This window comes from Fukomys damarensis, unplaced genomic scaffold, assembly GCF_012274545.1.
Source record: "Fukomys damarensis isolate Sample0158 unplaced genomic scaffold, DMR_v1.0_HiC HiC_scaffold_15, whole genome shotgun sequence".
NCBI lineage: Eukaryota > Metazoa > Chordata > Mammalia > Rodentia > Bathyergidae > Fukomys > Fukomys damarensis.
The window spans coordinates 32,079,054-32,099,699 of record NW_022900927.1 but is presented as its reverse complement, the minus strand read 5'-3'; the positions used below and the strand labels follow the sequence as shown (position 1 = coordinate 32,099,699).

The 20,646-nt window shown below is 34.3% G+C and overlaps 2 long non-coding RNA genes across 3 annotated transcripts in view; one reads left to right on the top strand and one right to left on the bottom strand.

Annotated features, from left to right (window-relative positions):
• The window catches only part of LOC104876267, an 84,288-nt gene that overhangs the window by 24,920 nt on the left and 38,722 nt on the right, over positions 1-20,646 (top strand). The gene's annotated exons all lie outside the window — the stretch shown is intronic.
• LOC104876266 overlaps positions 16,538-20,646 on the bottom strand; it is an 83,881-nt gene continuing 79,772 nt past the window's right edge. For both annotated transcript variants that reach the window (XR_784301.3, XR_004517285.1), the window contains one exon: positions 16,538-16,611. This is a non-coding gene — a long non-coding RNA (uncharacterized LOC104876266). The remainder of the gene's footprint in view (positions 16,612-20,646) is intronic.

The following is a 20,646-nucleotide window of genomic DNA, read 5'->3' as shown; positions in this document are numbered from 1 at the left end:
GGTTTTCTTGTCTATTTCTGAGTACTTTATATCTTTCTTATCTGTTATACACGAACATATAAAGTTGCATTGCAGATATTTTCAAATTTGTTATTTAACACTGAATTTGATTTATATTTTTAAAATATGATTTTTAATTTTAAGATAAAATTGTTGATATAAATATTAATCAATGTTTATGAGTTTTCCATTGATTATAATCTTAAAAATTATATGCATTTAGAGAATCAAAAATTATTTTCTATGCTTTCTTCTTTTTTAAAAAAATTATATTAGATATACACACTTCATTCAGTTATTTTTTTGGTACCAGGGATTGAACTCAGGTCCTTGTGCTTGAGAGGCAGGTGGGGTGGCAGAACCACTGAGCTAAATCCCAGCCCCACTCAGTTATTCTTGAAATGTATTTCAGTATGTGGAGATGGATCAGGCTAAACCCTGATAGTCTTATAAATGGCCAGTTGTCCAATCTTTTATTCTCCTATTAATTTGTCTTGCTTATTTTAGAATAAGTTTACTCCTATACTTGTAACTTCTCTTAACAACAACTAACAATAGTATGATTACAGAATTAATGAGGCTTAATAGCGTAGATTTTATCTTTTAAATTAACTTTGCAGTAGTATAATTTTAAAACAATAGCATACATCTATTTTAAATGTACAGATCAAAGCATTTTGACAAATCTATACATCAATATGACCAGTATCTCCATCAAAATAAATGATATTTCTGCTATCCTAAAAATATTCTCTTGTGCCTGTCCATCTATTCCCAGTCATACCCTTGATACTAGGCAATTACTGGTCTGTTTACTATCATTATAAATTAGATTTACCATTTCTAGAGTTTTGTATAAATGGAATAATACATTGCATATAGTTTTATGCCTAACTTTATTCAAGAGATTCTTCAATGTTATTGTGAATATCAGCAATTAATTCCCTTTAGTTGGTGAGAAGTACTAGGTTGTACAATATACAATTCATTATATGGTTACATGGGTAAACATTTATCCATTCACGATGAACAACTTTGGTTGTTTCCAGTATGGAACTATTATAAATAGTTGCCATGAAGATTCATGAGGACATTTTGTAAATATTCATTTATCTTGGGAAAGTACCTAAACATGGAATTGCTGAATCATGTGGTTAAGGATTATGTTTAACCTTATAAGAAACTACAAAGAATTTTTCCAAATAGTTGTACTGTTTTCTACTTCCACCATGAATTTGGTAAAACTTCCAGCTCTTCTACGTTCTTGACAATACTTGTTATGGTCAGTCTTTTTCACTGTAGCTATTACCTTGCCATTTAATTTGAAAGGTTATCTCATTGCCATTTTAATTTGTAGTTGTTTGACGACTAATGAGGTTCAAGGGCTTTCCATATGTTTAATAGTGATCTATATATTTTCTTTGTGGGTCTCAGAATATTTTGGTATTGTTTTCACTAAGTTCCTTTTTTTAATATTGAGTTGTAAGAGTTATCTACATATTCTGTACACAAGCTCTTTATTTTCTCCTAGTGTATTGATAGTCTCTTCATTTTCTGTGATATCTTTTGAATATGAGAAATGTTTACTTTTGATGAAGTCTAATTTAAGTTTTTAAAATTACTTATTATTTTTCCTGTTCAAGAAATCTTTTCCTGTCCTATGATCACAAAATTTTTTCCAGTTTTTTATTTTGATTTAACTTTTTACTGTGATATCATAAAGTAAGTCAGTTTATTTTTTTCAAAAATACAGTATTAATGAATACTATTTGATGTTTTGACATATGTATATTATTTTGTACAGTGATCAAATTAGTGTGATTAGTATAAGTATCACCTTATGCATTTATCTTTTTCGTGTGGCAAGACTATCCAAAAACCCCTCTTCTGATTATTTTGAAATATACAGTATTTTGTTGTCAACTATACTCAGTCTATATAGCACAATAGAGCACCAGGACAGTTTTCTAAAAATGTATATAAGTTGCAAAACTTAACTTTTATTGAATACCCTTCTATATCATGATTAATCCTCACGAAAATCCAAAGAGTTAAAATCTAACTCTGTCACCACTTATTGATGAGAAAACCAAATTCTAGCAAATGGATGGGAAGGATTGAATTGCTGCTCTGCCCCAGAGCCTGCCATTTTTATCACCTTATATTTGGTTTCTTTTCCACTCACTATGCTTAGTACCACTAAACACATTCATGTAAAGCATTTGAGGGATCCTTTACCAAAATAATAAAAATATTTTGGAACTGTCTTCTACAAAAGCTGCATGAAACACTTAAGCTACTTGGAACGCTGATGGATATAACAAAACTGATGACTGTGCTCTTTTGGGGCTACTCCTTTTTGCTGTGTATGCTTTCTGCTCACATTGGTTAAGTAATATTACTTCAAAGTGGGGAAAATGCCAAAAAAGTCAAAGACTGAGAAAAGGCAGTGGAGATAAGAGAACGTGAAGGTGTAAATAAAGAAATATTGTGTTTTTTAGTCTACCAGAGAAAAACTATATTAGGCTTAAAATAGGCAGAATAAAATTTAAAATGCCCTTAACACTTTGAGGTGCCACATACGTTCTCATGCAAAACTCACTTTTAATTCTTTTAATAACACTGTGAGATAAGTATGAGTATCCTCTTAAGGCAAGCTTCCTGAATGAAGCACATCAATGGAGAGACAGAGCTCAAACCCAAGTCCTCTCCTGATTAATGCATGGCTCTATCTCCTGCCTCTCTGTTCCTCTTCTTCTATGAAGTGCTATGATTGGCACCAGTTCTGCAGTCTAGCCAGAATCCTTGATTTCCAAGTTATGACACCTCTGCTTACTAGCTGTGGAGTTTTGAGAAAATTAGTTGCTCTCTCTGCAGGTTCAGTTCTTTATTTGTAAAACAGAAACAATAATGACACATAAAGTGGTTCCAGGGTTAATGAGCAGACACACAAAAGTCTGTGAAACAATGTATGCTGAGAACTTTGAAAAGTTTGGTAAAATTTGGAAAATATAATCATTTCTTTATTGTCATAAGCCATCGCTACAGAACATCCTAGAAACAAGGCAAGAATGCTCATTTTCATCACTCCTACGCAGTGTTGTACTAAAGGTTAGGCAGGGCCGCAGGCAAGAAAAACGAGGCAATAATGATTGGAAGGAACAAGTACAATTATTCACAGAATATGATCATCAAAGTTATGGCCTATAAAATTGACAGAAAAGCTACTAGAAATAAATGAATATGCTAGATGTGGTGGTGCAGCACTCAGGAGACAGGCAGCAGGATTGCTGTGAGTTCAAGGCTAATCCCGGGCTTAAAAAAAAGAAAAGGAAAGAAATATAAGGCTTGGTGTTGTATAAAAGTGTCTGTTTGCTATAAAAAATGTGATACCATTTGGGTTCACTAAATATTTAGGTCAGCAATGGAAAGAGACTTTCTATTGATTTCACAAAGTTGCAAATCAAGTAATTTTAGTTGACTTGTTCTTTCCTTAAAACAAGCTCACTGATTAGTGTAATGGGATCAGTAGAGTGTTCACATTATGTTCTAGCACAAAGAGAGTTATTATAATAGTAATCTTCTTTAAAATATTTTTATTTTTTAAAAATTTTTTATTTTTTCTCAATTTTTCCTTTCCCAATGCCCTCATTTGTTTCTCTTTAAACCTAAACATTTGTTGGTCCCAGTTTTTCTTAGTAGTTTCACCAGGTCATGATAGGATAAAGAAGCAAACATTTTTCAGTTCTCTGATGGCATGTCAAATTATTTTTAGAAGTGAATGGAAAAGGGTAAGAAAAGAAATATGAGTGACAGCAGTATTTTCAAGGCTCAAAAATTCTAAGTAACAGGAAAGCTGCTTTGACTGTATTAGCATCCACCTGGATGTGCTTGATAAATAATTCACAACTAATTTGCCTGCTTGAAAGATTAAAAATGGATTTGAAGGGCTATTTTCAGTCAATCTGCCTGTTGTTGATCTAAGCAAAAAAGATAATAATAAAAAACCTCTCAGGAGATTACACTCTGTAGGAGGAATTTGGGGACCTGGTGTGAGGCCTGTTTTTGTCCAGTACAATGAAAGCTGTTCCAAAACTGAGCAAAAGTGTATTGCAGCTATTCCCAATTTCCCTCTTGATGTGTCTGGTATAAAATTGTTCTCTGTGCTTTTAGCCAAAAGATGTGTGCATCTGCCTCTCAAAGATTAAACGGTGTTTGTTGACAAGAAATAGGCATCGGGGAAACATATTTGATGTTGAAAGGCCTCATGTTTTCTTTTCATGAGGTGTTAAGGGAATGGCATTAAATTTGCATTCTACTTTGTGTTAAGCTATAGAGTAAATTTTTGCTCTTCAACATCATTCTTAAGAGACAAGATGCCTTGATTACTAGAAGAAGGCATGAGATCAAAAGAAAAACTAGGCTTGCAGCCCAGTCACTAACCTGATAGTTGTCATAAAACATATATAGTATATGATCCAATATCATTTACAGACTCCAAATAATTACCAACTTCTTATTATAGATATGTTCCTCAAGGGAGATTTTACTTTTTCATTCCATTCCCAGCTAGGACTCATATGTAATCTCAGACAGAGAAGACAAATACACAGAGGTTAATTAATAAGATATTTCAGTGAATAATTCCGATACGTCACTTGTATTCTTAAATTATTCAAATGATATAAGCATTTAAATTTGCTTTGACTTTTAGGTTTTCATCTGTTTTCTAAACATATGTGACCTTACTTCGGCCTATATTCTAATTATTGGAAAAAAGAGAAATACTAGGAAAACTATCATGAATGCATTATATTTTAAACATAAAAACTGAGAAATAATTGCTGACTGCATATAAATATTAAAAAACAAAATTTATAATGTCACTAAAACCCTCACTACCTTTGACTATAAAGCCCTCTCATGGGGAGAAGGAACAAATAATAAATATCAGGAGATATTTATACAATTGACCATTTTGGAAACAGCTTAAATGCTTATATTTCAGAATAATTCAGATTAGAACACTTGCAGTATATATATTGGGACAGTAGAGTACCAAAAGAGTACAAATGTTATTGGAAAATGCGGTGTGTTTAAATTTTTAAAATTTGTTACATAAAAGGCACATCACCTTTACTCCCCATCAAAAGACTCCTGTTTGCTTCAAACATATTTATTGCATTGTTCTGCCCCCTTTGGAATCAGTTCCGGGAATCTTCTTTCATGTCAGCCCAGATGTTCCGGATTGATTCAAAACATTTACATTTCATGGTCATTTTGATTTTGGAAAAGAGCCAGAAGTCACACTATGCCAGATCCAGTAAGAAAGGTGGATGAGGCCACTGCAGAGGTTTTCCAAGCCTGCCTTTCTCTTTGATGGCACTCAGCAGCAGCAGTCACAGCACCTATCTCACCCAGTAAAGACTCAAAAGACTCCAGAAAGACCTCAGAAAGAGGCAGGAAGGGTAAGACAAGTGTGTTCAAAGTGAAGGAGAGTATTTTCAGGAAGATTAATAGCAATGTGCCTTTTACTGTAGTGCATTTTATTTAAAAAAAAAAATTTTTTTTTTTTTTTTGGTTTTTTGAGACAGGTCTCACTATGTAGTTGAGACTGACCTGGAACTCACTGTGTAGCCCAAGCTGGTCTCGAATTCACAGTGATCCTCCTGCCTCAGTCTCCCGAGTGTTGGGATTACAGGAGTACACCACTACGCCCGGCAAGTAGTGCATTTTAAATATAAACCTTTACTATAGTTTTTAATCACCTCTTGCACCTACTGTGAAATGAATGTGATCAATATGTGAAAAGTTTCTCAGGTAAAACATTTTCTGTTTAATTTCATTGGAAAGCATAAACATTGTGTTAAGAGGTAAACTTCTACATTTTAATTATTCAACTTCTACATTTTAATTATCATCATTACATTTAAATGCTATTATTCTCAAAATACTTCTTAATATGATCTAACAAATTAAATTATGTAATTAAGTTTGAGATCCCAGGGTGAATAGTGGGAGAACACACTCTGGGACATTTTTTTTGTTTTGTTTTACTTTGTAAATTGTTCCTTTTACAAGTGTTAAGTACTGCCTCATAAGCACAAGGTCCTGAGTTCAGTCTCTGGTACCAAAAAAACAAACAAAAAAGTACTAAGTATTTTTTCTTGGGCCTTTTTAATGCTGTTCACCATTTTATTCTAGTTTTATCATTTGAGTAATGCTACATTAAATTCTTTATTATTTATTTATTTATTTATTTGGTACCAGCAATCCAACTCAGGTCCTTCTGCTCATAAAGCAGGCAGCAGAACCACTGAGTTAAATCCCCAGTCCCTTAATTTCTTATTTAATATTTATAAAAATATATCTTTTTCTTATCAGCTTCACTCATTTCTGTGTAACTCATGGAACAGCACATAAGTGATAACTTTTAAAAAATAAACAGTCTTTTTAGGAAATAACTTCAAAGCTTTATTTTACACTTTCGTAATTACTGGCATATTTGCTCTTGTCTGTGCCACATTATTTTCTTTTTAATCTGTCATACTTTTCTTTGCTTTTTTTTTTCTCTCTCTCAAGTACTGGGGATTGAACTCAGGAACTTGTGCTTGCGAGGCAGGTGCAGTGCCACTGAGCTAAATCCCCAGCCTTCTTTGCTTACTTTTTCTTATTTTCTTGTTTTCCTCAACTGATCCAGATTTTTATTCATCCTCATCTTTGTATTTATCAATAGAAATTGTGTATGCTGCTTCTATATTTTTTACTGTTGACCTTTATAATTTAACAGTTAACACAGATTTACATTTGCTTAACAAAGCACAAAGTTAACCAGTAGCTAATTCTCTTTCTGAAAAAAACAGTAATCCTAGCACATTTTAATTTTTTTTCACAATTTTCTCCAACTGTCAGATGACTTTTGTCTAGAATTTTAGACACACCTTCTTACTAAATATGAAATTATTATTTTGTTTAGTTTACAAACAGTATTCACTTCTATCTTCCAGTATAGTTTTCTGATTCTTCTTTCATTTTTTTTTATACTGGTACCTCACTAATTTCTTATAATTTTATGAATTTTTTTAATATATATAGCTGAAAAACAGACTTTCAAAGTTCTAATAATGGTGTAAGGTTTTGCCAAAAATACATCCATAAATTAGACTGTAGAATTACAGAAGTTATTTTTCCTTCAGAACCTTATTCCTGTAAATATTAATCTGTTTCCTTATGCATTCATTTTTGCTAATGAATAGCTACATTTACTTAATTTTGGTTGTTTTTTGGTAGGATTTTCTCTTTACCTTAACACTTTTCAATTTTACTACAATATCTCTATACAGGTGTTTTCAAATATACTTACTTCTTACACATAGTGGATTTTATTAGTTTGTGCATGTCTATTTTTTCTTTGGTACTGAGAAATTCCAAGGATTAAGTCTTGTAACACTGCTTCACACCCATTTTTTCTGTTATTCCTGTGGACCTCCTATTAGATTATTCAAGGCCCATGACTTCAGCTACTTGCAGATACATGGGGGGGGTATTGGGGATCAAACTCATGACCTTGCACTTACAAGGCAAGTGCTGTGAACTGAGCTAAATCTCCAGCCCAGTAAAATATGTTTAGGACCTAATTTTGCTTTGTTTTGCCATTTTTAGAGTAATTCTTGGCTTCTGAACCATATATTTCTCTTGTTTAAAATGTGACCATGTGATTTTCAGTTTATAAAATGTATTTTGCCCATAATTTTTGCATATATTTGAACAGAAGAATGTGTTTTAACATTGTCTCAATTCATTATCATGATCTGGAATTCCCAGAATTTTTTTTTTTCCATGCTGGGGATTGAATTAGAGACCTTGTAGTTGCAAGGCAGGTGATGGAACCACTGAGCTAAAGGCCTGGTCCTCCCCAGAATTTTTTAAAATGAAAAAAGAAGAAACAGTATACATAAGTGTATATAAATACAATACAGTAAATTTATGTAAACACTACTTAAATCCATATTTTTTCTTTTTTGCCTTAAAGGAGAAGACTAAGTTTTAGCTGTCAATCTTTGAGTTACATGAAGGTGATTTCATAAGATTTCATTACCTACTCCTAACTGAAGAAAATAACTTCCCTCTAGTTCTTCTCAAATACTTTTAATGAATCAATCTCCATTACCCCCTACTGTTTATAACCCTTCTTAGATATCACACAGAAGAAAAAGAGCATTATCTCTTGTCACTGGCAAGTGGAACCATGTGTCTCAGAAGGGAAATACAGAGTAAGAAGTGGCCAGCAGAAAGTGGGACATGGGAAAGGTACATAGACCACAGGAGGTAAATACCTGCCACTTCAGAAGCCATGGCCAGAGAAACACTTTTATATTATTGCCTTACTTTTGGATCCTTTCAGGTAGGCTGATAATAACAGTAACTGTTGTCATGACAACCTATAGCCTATGTTAGAGTTCTCCAGATCATGAGTCACTTACTTATGCTGTCAATAAAAATGTTTCAAGGAGCAACATTTAGTCTTACTTATTTTTAAATTTTTAACATTCTTTTGCCATTTTCCCATAGCCATTGTGCTCTGAAATGATTTTTTTCTTTTTTTGCTGGTCTCAGTTTACTGAGGCAAATTTACACATGAGATTAATTCCAAGAAAGAAATAAAAAAATATTAAGATACAATGAAGTTAGGTAACTGGCTTGAACTTCAAAAGGAAGACAGATACAGACCAAAAATGAGGTTTGTAGCACTTGAACTTTGTCGACCCTCAACTGTGAGACAGCAGCTGTGCAAATAAGATTAATTTGTCATTTTTGTTAAATGCACTTAATACTCTTCCAATTCACCAAAATCATATCCTAAAATGGATTCTTTCTTGGCAGAAGAAAAATGTATAACTTGTTACCTGTCTTAATTCAGATTTCTTTTCAAGTGATAACTAAGTTAAACTATTTTCATAGACTGCATTGAGATACACATTTAAAACCCTAGTAACACACCAGGAAGATAATTCTTGTTAGGATTGGAAAAGTAATAGAATGGAACATAAAACCCAAGATCTTACTATAGGCTAATGCAATGACAGTGAATTTTTAAAACTTTCAATGATACAAAATGGCTGGCATGTTGCAGCTTGAATGCCATAGGTTGGCCGCCACTGGTCTAATGTCTACCTAGAGGAGAAATTAAAGATCAGAGATGTAAAGCAACATATCCAAGGTCATATAACTTGTGAGGAGAACCACTACATACAAATCTCTAATGATTACACAGAATATGATTATTTCCTACCCTAACACAAGTGACAGAGTTTGATGTATTATCAAGTTGGTCCGAGTGAGTAATTTGCTATGGTAGTCATCCTCTCCCTGTTATTGTTGTGTATGTGGAACAGAAAGTCTAACTTCTGTTATGCTCAAAGTAGCATAGTGAAAAATGAACTTTAGTTCAAAACATTTTACATGTTCCTGCAAGTGACTTTACTATGCCAAGATTTAGACAGTTAGGATAATAGAAAATAATATATTGGAGGTAATTTTAACATTGTTTTGGACAAAGTAAAGTGAAAATCCATGATTACAGCAAAATTACTACCTTTACATGATCTTGGGTGGTGATAGAGCAATGTAATCCATTTGGAAAATGCTTATTTGGCAGCAGAAACCCAGGCTTGCAGTAGTTCAGGTCTGTGGTCTGATTTAGCTTGTCTGATAGTCTCTGATGGCAAATACGTCATTTCTTAAAAACTAGCAACAGGTAAAATACACATAGTGCACCAGAGCCATTCATAATTTTCATTGCTATTGTTTTTTTTCCATTGCTCACTTTTAGTAAACATGTTAACAGATTTTGTTTTTGTGTTCCACTGTATTCACCTGATGAGTCATAGCACATTGAAAAAGGAAAGATGTCAAGAATGTTTAATCAGCAGTGATTTAAACAAGGGACATATTTTGAGGGAATTAACAAAATCAGCATGCTCATTGCTGCAAGCTGATTTTTCTTGCTGGTAGGACTAAATGAAAATCAGAACCCAAAGCAATAGAAGTCTTTCAGGTCCAATTCATGCTGCCAGTATTAAAAGGCTGTCGGGATAGAAAGCTGAATCACTCTCTTTGCCAGTTACAGCTGTGTTTTTCATACTTATGATGAATTTCTTGATTCCAATGTTTAAAAAAATCACTCATCTTCTGGAACTGTATTCTTATCTCTTGCTCTCCTTCTCTCCCCACCCTCCCATCCGCACTTCAATGCTACGAGTTGATTGCAATGCATTTGAAGCACTGGTATCACAGCAGTTCAGAGCGTCCTAATTTAGCCTGATGTAAACATCCTGAGGTAAAATATTCTAAAGGAGGAATCAATCAGTAAGTGGTAATTCTTATTCTTAGTGCAGCCATCTAACACAAGAGGGCCATTTATGACTTCAGGAAAAAAGTGCTTAAAACTATTAGACAAACCGAATTTGGGAAAACCTATAAACTTAAAGTAGAGGCTTAAAAAAAAAATAGTGGTGGAAGTGTGAGCTGTGGAAACACTGAGGTAACTCCCATCCATGGAAGTAAAGCTATGGGATTCTACTGACTGAAAGTTCAGTATGTGCCACAAGCACAGTGCTGCAAACTTGGACTGCATTATCAGAAGCATAGCAGCCAACTCTAGAGTAGAAAGGGTTTAATTCCTCCTTGCAGTAATCATATGACATCTGCATCATCATGTATAGTTCCAAGAGCCAGATTTTCCTGTAATTAATGTTTCTGGCTGGTGTTTTTGGTCACTTGTATGCCACATTTAATTTTCATAATGTGTGCCTACGTCCTTCACTTTTCTCCCAAGAGCTAGTAGGAGAAAATGCCAAACAACATAGAAAAATCTAGTGATAGAAGATTGAGCCTATGAAGATCCAATCACAGACTGCCTTACAATCAAATGATTTCCACAAATAACTTTGATTCTGATGGAAATGGAGTTAATCCGTAGTGTCCTGCTTAGGTCTTCATTTATGACTTCAGGTCTTATGGATGCAAAATAAGAAATATTTATTTATTATGATGGAAATAAAATAGGAATATCAAAGAGATTTCACAGGTACAAAGTCTATTGAATAGAAAGCTGATTTCTTCCAGTATGTATGGGGAATTCAGACTGTGTCTGTGTCATATTAAATAATTTGTTACGTACATATGTATGTCAAAACTACCACATCAATTCAATGAAAAAATGCTGGGCTAGATGACCTACCTGTAAACTGAATGTTTTAGCTTGGGAAAAATCTAAATCATCATGTTTTGAGCAGGTTTAGATGGATAGGTAGGCTAGGGAGGGAGAGAGAGAAGTGGGGGAGAGCAGGCAGAAGAAAGAGAAAAGAGAAAAGAGGAGGAGGAGGAGGAGGAGGAGGAGGAAGGCCCTAATCCCTGAGTTCAACATGTTGAGGATTTTCTTTATTAAACTAAGGCAGTTATGCTAAGATAATTAATACACAGATTAAACTGCTAAAGCCTAATTCCTAATTGGCCTAACTTGAAGCTTAACTCTGTTGATTAACTGAGGAAATAATTGTTGATATCTCAGTTCCCATGTCTGTAAAATGGCAGTGATAATTCTATCCACTTCCTAGTGTTGCTACAAGTACTAAAGACTTAATGTATGTAACATGCGTAGTACATAGTAAACACTACATATATATTTTTTAAAAACCACAGATAGATGGCATGTGCATTTAGTGATACCACTGATTTAACTAAGCACAGTTTGAAGGTTTCTATAGAGTTAAACTTTAGCATAGCTAACATGGCTAGATCAGAAGGAAACTTAATTAGTAGATCTTCATCTATTAAAACTGACGTTAACAAAGTGAAGTGTTGAACTCTAGAAGTTGCTTGTAGCCATATCATTCTTACATTATTTTCTGTGTAACTTAGTTAAGAGTAGGAAAAAAAGAAATTTATTTAAGCAATAGAAAGGGAGGGGAGCTAAGAGAATCCTAGTGTGCAAGAGCTAAGACAGAAAGTGACTTCTGGAGAATCTGAGATAGTTCAAAATAGAGTTGATGACAAAATAAGTGGCTACTGATAAAGCTGGGCAGAAAAATGGGCACACCTGAATTTGTTGGCCCTGCCAGGGAAGATGGTTTGGTTTTTTCTTTTTGTAGTCGTGGGAATTGAATCTAAGACCTTCATACTGAGTTATATCCCCAGCCCTCCCCTTGTTCAAAATTTTGGAACAGTGTCTTGGTAAGTTGCCCGAATTGGGCTTGAATTTATGATCTTTTTGCCTTACTCTCCCTGGGTGCTAGGGAAATGAATTTTTAATCCTGAAATTTGGTAAATGTTGTCTAAGTTCATAGAAGTGGTGATAAAAAAGTAGAGAGAATTAAGAGATCATTAGGAGGTATAATTCTCAGAAACTGGAGATTACTTTGCTTATTGGATAAAGGTGGGAGTTCAGGATGAGTCCCTGGCAACTGTATTTGTCAGTGTCATAGAATGAGGTGCTATCACAGAAAGGGAGGCCATGATTGGGACAAGGAAACAAAGGCGATGTATCTGATTTTGGATAGGCTGAGTTTGAGGTGCCTGTGGAATATGTAAATGGAGGTACCAAGTAGGGCACTTGAAAACATGCAGCTGGAGGTCTGAAGAGACTATGTCAGAGCTCCAGATATGGGAGTTATCAGTACATACCAATGTGAGTTGGAGCCACTAGCCCAGATGAACTCTTACAAGGAGTGAAATATAGAATGAGAAGAGGAGAAAGGAGACAGATCCCCCCAGGAATATTAACTGCTGAGAGGTTGTCAGGAAAAGGACCCTGTGAAGGAATTTGAGAAGGCATGGCTTGAGACAGATATAGCTAAGTACAGAAACCAAGGACAGTGTTTCAAGAGACCAGTGGGGACCAATGACAGACACTTCTGCAAGGCCAAATGAGATAAGGGCTGAAAAAAGGAGCAACTGTATTCAGCAGCCATTAAAATAGAGCAATAGAGCTAGCTAGGCTTTCAAGTTTCTTAGAATTTACTGGGATTGACTGGGAACTGGGCTTAACAAATAAATGGGAAAATAATAGAAATGTGGGAACATATAGATTGTGCTAGAAGCATGTATACATGTAAGAGTTTCTGAGTCTCATTCTGTATCATAATTGCAAAAAAGCATGTACTGTAAATATGTATTTATACAAATTAAAAATGTTAAAACTCTTCAAGAAAAGTACAGAAAAGCAAAAGTGGAATTTAACAAGGTTGTATAAGGAAGAGGGAAACATTTGGCTTGGTGGAAGATGATCCCACAGGAGAAATTGATTCCATTTCTATAAAGTTTTATGGGATTTTTCTAAATTTTCTTCTCATGTTTCATGTATTCAAGGTAAGTTTCAAAACTGAGGTTATGTTAGAGAGCAATATATGATATATGTGACATGTTGGGTTCGTTGATATATGACATACAAGTGTTTTCTTCCTATAGCCATTGTCCGTTTGCTTTACTGTGTATATCGTGTTCAGGCTTAAGGGTTTGGGGTTTTATTTGTTGCTTATTTTTACATAAGAATAAAAAAATTTACTGAGGTAAGGATCTTAGTCATACCATGCTCTAGCATGGTATGCTTTATTTTTTTAGGGTAAGAATATTAAATCCTTCATTTTATAAATGAAGTGGCTCAAGCTAAAGAAGTTAATTTTCCTAATGTCACAATGAAGCCCAACTCTTTCTAACATGTTATTAGGTTGTCTCTTCCCTTTGTAATTCTTCATATTTTGAAAATGTTGGCAAATTCCCATTTCTTCTTGCTAATAGGTTTCTGATATTTCTTCATTCAAATACTGAACAATATACTCAGATTAAGAATCTTTGCACGTAATACTCCTCTGAAAGAAAATGAACTTCAGAGTTCTTTACCTGATAATGCTGTGAGTAATTAGGATAATTATTGTTACTGCCACCATCACCACTGTTAATATCACATGGGCAAGACCATGCAGGCTCCCGTCAAGCAAAGATAAGTCCTTTCCAGGTGATTTTTATAAAATGACCTTACTAGAAAAAGTACATCTGTATGCTGAAATCTCAGTGGTCCAAGAAGATATATATTTATTCTTCAGATCAAGTATACTGATATTTAAAATTCTATTAACAGGAAGTGAGGTCTTTAATTTCATAAGGGGGATGAGACTTAAAGAATACATATCTCTTAAAAGAGGATGATTTGATGAATAAAATGAACTCCAAGATATAAATTGCTGTTCTAATTAGATATGGATGGCAGAGAATAGGTAGCAGTCAGAAGTCAACTTATGTATGAAGATTCAACAGTTAGAGGATAATCACAAAATGAGTGAGAGGCAGAGGTAACCAAAGTGTGCAGCTTCATACCTTGGTTTAAGCACATTCCGTATCAGGGCTAATATGCCTATGATCTTTTCTCCCTGCACTTTCTAGAAAGTATGTAGGTAGTTTTTCTCTTTAATTCTGAAACAATAGATATTGCTTTCTTCAAAATCTTGTCTCTGGCTTCTCTCTATGTATTTATTATGCAGTTCCTACTTGTTGACACATGCTTCAGTGTGTTTGTCTTTTTTTTTTTCAGTGTGTTTAACTTTATTGATGGTTTTAAATTATAAATGCCTTGAGGCCAAGATCTAACTACCTTGCTTACTATAGCAGAATACTATTGGTACTTATCTGCTACACAAATAATACATGTCACCTGATGTAGTATGTGAAAATTAGGAGTATTTTTCCTTTGATTAGCTCCCAAAGATATCCTATAGGTTGGGAATATAATGATACCATTCTAATCACCTTCAAATAAATAAACTCAAGGAAAAAAAACAAAACAAAAGAGGCCAGGGAAAAGCCCAGGTGGTTGAGACAACTGTTGTGGTGATCCAAACTCCTTTTGAGTAGGAGACAGGATTTTTTTTTTTAAATAATTGATAGACCATAGTTATTTTAGGTCTCTGGAACTTTATTTATTTTGGTACCGGGCATTGAACTCAGGTCCCTGTGCTTGTGAGGTGGGTGCTGGAACCACTGAGCTAAATCCCTGACTCAGACATAGGATGTTTTAAAACTTAATCTCTTGAGCTGAACAGTATAGACATTGTCTATTTAAAACGTTTTCCATTTCTGTCATCTTTGATGCTCATATTTTGTATATTTCTTTTTGAATAATGAACACTCTTATTTATTCTTTTGACATTTCCTTTCTTGGTGATTAATTAAAATTTTTCATTGGAAATGCCCCTGAATGGAAGTCACCTGAATAATGCAAGGGATGATTTTTTTTATCAGAACACATAAAAACAGTGTTTTTACATCTTTTTAAAACCTAGAGACACATTGATAGAATATTACCAGGTTTCCGACAAAGTACCCAGAGCTATATCTCAATTGATCTTGGTCAGATGAACTCAGCTACTAACGTTGATGATACAGGGAGAGATTTATTTGAGAGAGTGAAAAAGCAAGAAACTGTCTTGTTAGAGCTTTTCTTTTGTGATGCTACAAATTTGTCCAAGTGCAATTTTTAGTAATGGTGCCAAATAAGGCTTCCAAGGGAAACTCACATTGGATGTATTGACTATAATAAAGACTACATAATGGCCCCATTTTAAAGCATCCTGGCAGTTTTCCTTTTCTATTTTCTATTTCCCTCCGCCTTTTACTCTTTTTCTTATTTTTCCTGACCCATGTCTTCTCTCAAGTTGGTAAAGAAGATTTGTATTGAAAACATCCAGTACTAACCCTTGATGGGAAATGAGGTAAGAGGGCAGTTTAAGGCCGTTTAAGTGATATGAAAGTTTGCAAAAATTCAAGGATTTCAACTCCATTCAATGTTTGATACATTTTAGAGGAAAGGGTTCTTTAATAATTTTTAAAGGTCATTTTATTGTTAACATGGTCTCTTTTATGTTAGTCAAATATTGAATGAGGGTGGGAAATGTGTCGTTGTGAATTCAAATTAAATGTAATAACTGATCCTCAGTTTTTAGCCATATTTTAAAAGTAGAAATCAACTCATTAAATATTTCATGAACCCAGATTGCAACTTAATTTATAAAAATAAAGTTAAGAAAAGAATCAGAAATTTTATAATTTCGTAGAACCCCATTAACATCATGGAATTTAAGGCCTCCTTCAACAAGTATAATCTTTGGTACAGAGTGAAGAGATGAGATGAATGGTGAATCTTAAACATCAGAATAACTGACCTGGTTACAAGACATAATTTGCTGAGGATAGCATGTATTTTGTAATCAGGAAAAAGGAAAAAATAAGAGATAAGAGAAGATAAAATACAGAAGGTCATTTGGATCATCTAAAGAACGAAACTTTTCAAAGGAAAAATTATATCAAGACATTGCAAAATAAATTTATGAATGGAACAGCTGTGCTTTACTTCTAAAAGAGTCCATGGAGAATTTATTAGTATGCATCACATCTACAGGCTCAGAGTTTAATTACACAAAATTATTGAAAAGAAAAAAAAACTTTTGATGAAAGAGAAAAATAGTTGCTAACTGTATACCTTGAAGACTTTTCCACAAATTGAGTTGAAAACAGCTTTTCTTTTATATTCTCAGGCTGTGCTCCAGCAACAATCTCTACCTTTATGGAGAGAAAATACAATAAAGTGTGAGGGTAGCTGGCAACCCCCATTCCCACTCCATCCTGTCCTTGACACTGTTGTCTCCATGCTGAAGTCTTAGTCCGGAATCTACACCTCATAGTATGGAAATAAAATGTAGATGAAATTCATTCTATATTATCTGCCATTCAGAAAAGAAAGAGCATAAAATATCAAACCTATAACATTAAAATTCCACAACACAGTAAGAAGTGAAGCCTATGAATGACTTCACACTTCAAAAGATAGCAAAAAAATCAAATCTAGCTGTAGAACCCATTTGAGCTGTCCAGGATCCTGGCCACATTCAACTTCATTTGTGGCCTGTTGTCTCCTTATCTGTCTCCCTTCAAAGCAGAAATCATCTTTGCCTTTAACATTCCCTCGAAAGTGCTGACATCTCTTACAAATTGCTTTAGAACACTTGCATAACTTCTTATGCATTCTGACCTAAGGAAATATACATACATGTAGTTTTCTCTTTCCCTCAACCCATCATCGAGGATAGGGAGCCTAGAACCCACTGGTTTAAGAACATGTACTGATGAACTTGGAAAGATTTAAGATGATTCTTTTTTTTTTTTTTGTACCAGGGACCAAACTCAGACCTTCATGCTTGCCAGGAAGGTGCTGTGCCACTGAGCTAACTCCCTGGCCCAAGGTGATTTCTTTTTTTAAGGACAAAATAATTTATTTACATTTAAAATTTATTTCTCATATTGGACTTTTTAAATAAAAATATCCATTATTTCATAACTTTGTGCCACAGTGACTTCTAATGTAGTTAGTTATTAAGAGATAAGGCAAGACAACACACTCATTGGAACACTATTAATGTGAAAAGGTGAATCTAACCATAACCTGGTCAGTATTTGTCACATATACATTGTCAATCTAAAACAAATACTGTTAAGGTAAAGTCAGTTGGATTTTACCATAACCTAGTCTGGTCAACGGAGATATTACTACAATGCATTATGATTAAAATATAGCACAAAAGAAACTTAAGACAAACCCTGAAAATCTGTTAAATAATAATATCTAATTTTCCAATGCAATTTAATATCTAGCATTCATCTTTCCTTTGCAGTAATAAAGGCTCAAAAATCCTCATATTTATGTAATAAATATGATGGTTTATGATTAGACATTATTTTTGTTCTAGAGGTTTAGATTATTATTGAAAATATAAATCTATGTGGCTAATTTTCCAAAAAGCTGTTTTTAAAATCCAGGAAATTTATTCTTAAATAATGCAACTTCTGACCTGCTTAGTATTCAAAACCAAAAACTGAAATTCTGCCACCCTCTTTGCAGTCTATTGATTTGAGAACTACAGCTGCTGAAATTAAACTTTATTGTTAGCATAGAGCTTTCAGCTGAGGAAGCAATTTCAAATTGGTTTCTCTTCTAGCCCAGCTTAATATTAAGTAAATATATGCCTATAAGTGTCTCTAGCAGATTATTACCTAAAGTGGTGCACGCAACTTTGCAGGTGCAGCTCAAAGGCACTAAAATCTACTTTGGTGATGAATCTTCCTACCCAGCGGGTAAACATTATTGGTGAAACTGAATGCACAGTTATTCCCAGAGCTCTAAGAGTGCTTTCAAGTTAGACCTTTTTTTAGTTTAACATACTTTTAAAAAATTTAGTGCCCTTCATTATGGTCATACAATGGTGAAATGCCCACAATCTCCATCCTTGAGGAGCACCCTGTCCAAAAAGAAGAAGCAGATATTATAATATTGCATGGAAAGAAATAAGAGATTTACATGGCACGTGATGGAAAAGGCTTCTCAGTTGTATGGGAGAGGAGTGATTGTAGGGGCTGGGGAGGGTATCCCAGAGGAAATCAAGTAGAGATTGATGAAATGGATGTCTTTGCTTTATTTTTTTAAATAGCAAGTTCAATTTCCTGGTTCGAGAAATAGCTCCTATTCTCTAAAAATAATAAAATAATGTTCTGCCTGCTGGCACAAACACTAACTGAAATAGCGGAAATAATAACCCATCATTTTATAGACTTTCTGAAAGACAAGGGGAAAATGAAGAATAGAAAAATAATATGAAAAGCTATGAATTTTGAATAAAAAGATCAGTAAAGATATTATCTATTTTGATTTCAAATCTATAAACAGTGAAAGTTTGGACAATAGGGGAAAGAAAAACAATGTCTTCTCATGAATGCCCTATCTTTTAAAGAATACTGTGCTCTTCAAAGTTATGCCTTGAAATAGGATGAAGGAAACATGCAGAAATTTGTCTCAGAAGTCAATAAAATTTGATTTAGTTTGATATTTTGCCAATTTAAGCTTACACTTGAATTCTCCCAGATTTCTTTTCATAACAGAGAAGGGAGGCTTCTGTTCTAAGCAAATCAATCTCTACCCAGAAAACACTGCGACATGAATTTACCTGCTGTAATAAATTTTTGTCATAAAGAGATGAGACTGAGAGTTTAGAGTGAATCTTTCCTTAGCTATCACTTTTATCAGTTGACTGTGAAGAGCAAGGAGAGCTAATACACTCATGCACTGCATCTGTAAAACACAAAGTGATAATTTGTTGTTTTACCATGTGATTTGGACAAAAAAATTAATCTGAATAACTCAGTTCAAATGTATTTGAGAGGCTATGGTTTGGTTTCAGGAACCCAAACTTAACATGTAAATATGAAGGAGAAGAAAGGAAAATCACTCTGCTCTTATAGTCAGAGACATAGCTGCAAATGACAACACACCTGAGGAACCTTCATCTTTTAAAAAGAATCCATGAACCAAATCTTGTATATATACGTATTCAAATTCTTTGCAACCATCACCACCACCATCATCACAACTGACATTTACTCTGTGCCAAATTTTTTTCTAAATAATATAGTTTCATTTTTTATTATGTCTCTGCAGTAGCCCTCCATGAGAGATAGATTTCCTTATTTCATAGAATCTGAAACACCACAGGTTCTGAGACATTCATTATTTCATATACTGCTAAGAAAGTAAAACCATCAACTATTACTTGCTTTCCATTTTAAGACAAAAATGTGAAATAATGTGCACCTGAGATTCAATGAAATTTCATACAGTTGCCCTTATTACTCCTTACAGGAGCAGACTGTGCTTGCTTGGGAAGCACATACACAGAGGAGCGGACTAATGCTCAGAGGGGTTAGGGTAACTTTCCTAAGGTCACATTCAGGCAAGGAAAGAAAGTAGAGATGCTAAGGTATGCATCTGGGCCCAAACATCTGAAAATCAGATTCCCTGACCAGAATCACACTCTGTTTTTATGATCCAGAGCATTCTTGTATCTCAAACCCCTCATCTTTTGAAGCAGGATTTTTGGTTTTGAGCTAGATTCCTCCTTTCTTTCCCCCACCCCTCTGTCTCCAGTATCAGAGATTGAACTCAGGACCTTGTGCTTGCAAGGCAGGTGCAGCGCCAATGAGCTAAATCCCTGGCCCTGAGCTTTTATTTCTAAAAATCTCTTTCAGTGGTCATAGTTTCTAATTCTTTATTTTTAGTGCATATCTTTATCACCATGGAAATGAGAACAAACCCTGTGAAAGAAATCAGACTTGGAGGGGCCAGGGATTTAGCTCAGTGGCACCACTCCTGCCTCAAAAGCGCAAGGTCCTAAGTTCAATCCCTGGTACAAAAACTTTTTAAAATTAAATAATTTAAAAAAAAAAGAAATCAGACTTGGGATGGTGTGTACAGTGAAAGTGGCAATCCCTTCTGAGTCAGAAAGACCAGATTTCTCACACCGATGTCAGTTCCTCTCAGCTGTAGGACACTGGGTGAGATACTTAACCTCTTTAAATTAATTTATTTTATTTTATTTTATTTATTTATTTATTTTTGGTACCGGGGATTGAACTTGGGTCCTTGCCTTTGCAAGGCAGACCACCGAACCGCTTAAAAAAAATAAAGAAGGGCCGGGGATTTAGCTCAGTGGTTTGGTGGCCTGCCTTGCAAGCGTAAGGACCTGAGTTCAATCCCCGGTACCAAAAAAA